Source organism: Chenopodium album, chromosome 19, assembly GCF_948465745.1.
Source record: "Chenopodium album chromosome 19, dcCheAlbu1.1, whole genome shotgun sequence".
Taxonomy (NCBI): Eukaryota; Viridiplantae; Streptophyta; class Magnoliopsida; order Caryophyllales; family Amaranthaceae; genus Chenopodium; species Chenopodium album.
This window is the reverse complement of record NC_137852.1, coordinates 5,461,871-5,466,301: the sequence shown is the minus strand read 5'-3', so window position 1 is coordinate 5,466,301 and position 4,431 is coordinate 5,461,871.

Sequence of the window (4,431 nt, the reverse complement as noted above, 5' to 3'; positions counted from 1 at the left end):
TCTAATAATGTTTAATTAGTAAGAGATCAGACTTATTCATATGAATCAATATCAATTTAAATTATAGTACATCTCTTTCTCCAATAAATATATATATATATATATATATATATATATATATATATATATATATATATATATATATATTACATATAATTCCTTTATATTTAAGAGATATATCAATGATCATCTCTTGTGAATGTCCCATTTTAAAAACCAAAAGATAAAATCAACTGATGTTGAGGATCCTAAAAATGCAAGTATTATAACTTTTTTTTTCCCTTAAGATATATGTAGAAGTTGTTATAAGAAAATATAGTTGTACGTAGTTGTTCTCGTCAAAAAAATAAAAATAAAATACAAATAGTTGTTTGAAATAATATTGACTTATTTTGAAATGAAATTAGAAAGATAATGTTGATAGAAAGCAAGTGTGAATATGCATGGAATGTAACTCCATTGCCTCTTGAATTGTGAAACTCAAACTATTTCACCATATCTCATACTTTTGTTGCATGCATCATTGTCAATAGTGAAATTCAAAACTCTTCATCATATATATTTCATACTTTTGTTGAATGCATTGTCAATGCTCAAGTCCTTGGCTTCATTATTTTTTGTCTAATTAAATTTGCATAATTTCAATTGTCATAAAGTATTAAGTTAGATAAAGTGATAAAATTGTCGACCTAATTTAGATAATATTTTCAATTATCTACTACATACTTTTTTTATATGGTCATTTTCGAAAACCACCTAACTATACTGTATTAATTTAAACAAAATACATTAAAATAAAGCATGGCATTGTACTACAACAATATATATACTACGGAGTACTATAATTCTTGATATAATCGGCAATTATAATGTAAATTAATACTTGTAACTAGGCTTTTACATGTCAATAATAATAATAAAAATTCAACTAGTTTCGCTAAATCAAATCTTCGAAATTTTTGGTTTTGGTCATATAATACTCGATCTCTAGTCTCTATAACGTATAGTAGTTCTCTTTTTGAGGCTATAAAAACAATTTTTTTCTTTGTCTTACTTTAGATGAAAATCTTATACTGTACTTTGTAAAGTCTGAAATTGTCAGCTTTCTAAAAATAATTCAAATTGAAGGAATCTGTTAATTATTCATTTAATTTAGTGATCGAGGCAATCGAACAACAATTCTTAATTAATTAAGAGTAATTGAAAATCGAGCTCAATGAGTAATTAAATAATGATTAAACGGTGTACTTTCAATAATAATCCTTTCTTAATTTAAATATCTAATAATTGTACTACCAAGTATGGTGCTAGTGGCCGTATTTGGAATCAGGAACATTCTGCAAAGTACTTGTATTATGATTAAAACCATACTAGTAGCTGAGTCACGCACATGTGTTAAGATTATACTGTTTTCCCCCAACTCGATAACTATAACTGTTTCGACGAAAATATTAGAATTAAATATATTTCCCTTCCTATCTAAATTAGTGCATCACTTTGACTTTTACACTATTCAATTGTACACAATATAATCAAAAGTTATCATGTAAATAAACTTTTGTTGGATTAGTGACGATGTACATCCACATAATAAAGAGTTATTATAAATTAAACTAATACAATGTACAAAATTCATGATTTCAATTGTCAAAGTTGTGAGGGAGTATAATGTCTAGTTAAGTGAATAGAAAGAAAATTTAGTGTAAGAAAACACAAAGGCATGCATGGTTTAATCTATAGAATTGAATGAATGCCCGTAAATTGTTCTCTTTTGTGGTCAGATTTGAACTCGTAACTTATGTGGGCCCTCAAATTATCGCCAACATGCCAAAATTAAATTAAACTAGGTTCATTTTTTGTATTCTTGGTGGCTTGTAAAAGCATAGTTAGTGAGGATTTCATACCGATCAAGCTCATGCACGTATATTGTATAAGTTAAATTATTGAAGTATGTTGAATATTGGAGTATGATCATGAATGTAAATACGTCTATTTAATTTTAATGTACATTTATATTTCAAAGTTCAACTTGAAATTCGGTAAATTACTTAATATCTTTGTATATTTCAAGCAATTTGCAATGAAACGAAGCTAGGTTTAAGTTATTGTTTAGTTGACTAATACAGATAATTGTGATGCCAATTAATGATACATAACACCTGTTGTTAATTGTTTATCGTGGTTATACTTGTAATTATGAAGCTATAAAGAGTAATTATGAAGGTATAAAAGCATATCTTTTGGATATTCCTGTTGACTAAAATTAGACTGGATAAATAATTTCCTTTTTGAGGCTTCTGATAGAAACTGTCTAGCTAACTGTGTCAATCATAAATCCCCTGAGAAAGAGATGGGATCAACCTATTTTAAACCCAATTAATTATTTGTCATCTAGTATATTACGATATTATTAACATGAGTTTGAGTTAAATATACTTCGTATATAACTACATGTAATAAAAAAAAAATTATATATATAAATTAAACCTACTCGTTGTTTGTTTGGTTCCATCACAATTTTGAAGTGAACGTAAACACAAGAAGTTAAGTACATTTAGGAAAGATGAGTTTATTATTACATAAGTTCAGCTTATGAAAAATAATTTTTATCTAATTTAATTTTACAATTAAAATAAGCTTTGATAAGTTTAAGTGAGTTTTCAAATAGTAATTAAAATCGTTCAAATTTGTAAATACGGTGTAGTTGAAAAGTATAAAATATGAATATATGTCTCTAAATTGTCATATACGAGTGGCTAGTTAATTTGCTTCTTTTTCTTAGGGCCTTTTCTACAACAAATAATACTTAGGAGGGCAAATGAGATTTCCTTGGTTTGAAACGTGGATGTAATGTGTATTCATTAACATTAAAGTTTATTTTTACTCATAAAATTAAAGATTTGTACAAATAAAAGATCAAAGTGTGTAGAATACATTTGTCTAGATGTTTAACAAAATCCCTAACTAATTATTGTGCTACATACACTAAGCAAAGCATGGTCTAGTGGTAAGGTTTACATCTCTCAACCTTGAAGTTGTGGGATCAAACCTCACTAGAGACACTTTGGAGTGAGGATTCCCTTACTGTTCCCTTCCACTCCCAAAGTATCTAGCTCCCCGGGAGGACCTATGTGACTGTGAGATGTTCCGGTCTGATTTTACCACAAAAAAGTACTTGCTCTAGTGGAATACCGGTAAGAATGAAATTTCACAATTCAACCTTGACGCTGTAGAATCGATTATCTTTAGGTACACTTTAGATCACAATGCACTTTGCGTCTTTGCCTATGATCCGAGCTAGTTTAACCTTTGATTCTAATTTTGGTAAGCAAATTTTATCATTGCTTTTACGCTCTTTTATTTTATTTATTTTCCTATTGCTACCACTTTTCACACTCTCTCGCTTAACTATCATTTTTGTTACATCCACATACATACTCACTTTTTTCTTACTAGATGTATTTACATGTAACGATGTAAATAGATAGAAGAAGAAAACATTGGAGGGAATAATTATTAAAAGTCGGAATACTGGCCGGAATATGAGAAGAGTGGTGATCGCTCATGATTTTAAGTTTAAGGGGTGATATTTTATAATTTCGTAAAAAAAAAAGGATGATTAGTTATTACGGGATATTTATTGTATAATTAGCTTTGTGCAATAGCTTATTAGTTCATTAAAGTGTGCTTTTAGAGTGGTTATTTACAAAATCTATTAATTAACTAATACTAAAACAAATCATGCTGATGTCATCAATTCCTAAAATGTCTTATGTGTCAAGCTCTCATTAAAAAAATTCCCTCCAAATTCACAAATGATGTCATTATTTTTTTATTTTATTTTATTTTTTCCTTTTCATTTTACTTGCTAGAAATTAGGATCAAGTAGGTATGAAACTAAAAATCTAAAGCTTGACTTTGACATTTACACTAAAAACGTATAAGCTAATTAGATAATGTAATGTTAAATATATTTTTTCTAACAATCATTTTACAGTATATTTTCAATAACATAATAAATATTATGATGTATCATTAAATTATAACCATTAAATGTTTTTTAAAAAAAATTATAACCATCAAAAAAGGATTTGTATTTATAAATAAACTTTTAAAAAAAAAAAAAAAAGAATCGAGTCATGTTAAAAAGTTATTAACAATAAAAGATATAAAAGAAATATGAAAAATTTATTTATCACCACCGTGCAACGCGCGTGTACCTGGTTTTCAAATTGAAATTGGAAAAATGTGTAAATTTCATCAATATTCCGCACATATTCTCGGTTATGCATAAATATGGAGTTGTGAACTTGTGATGATGAAATTCAAGAATAAAAAAAGAAAATTAAAAATAAGAAGAAAAAGAAAAAGAGGCCTTTGGTGAAGAAGGGGGGACCATGACAGGGCACGTGTCTCTTTAATTGGGCTTCA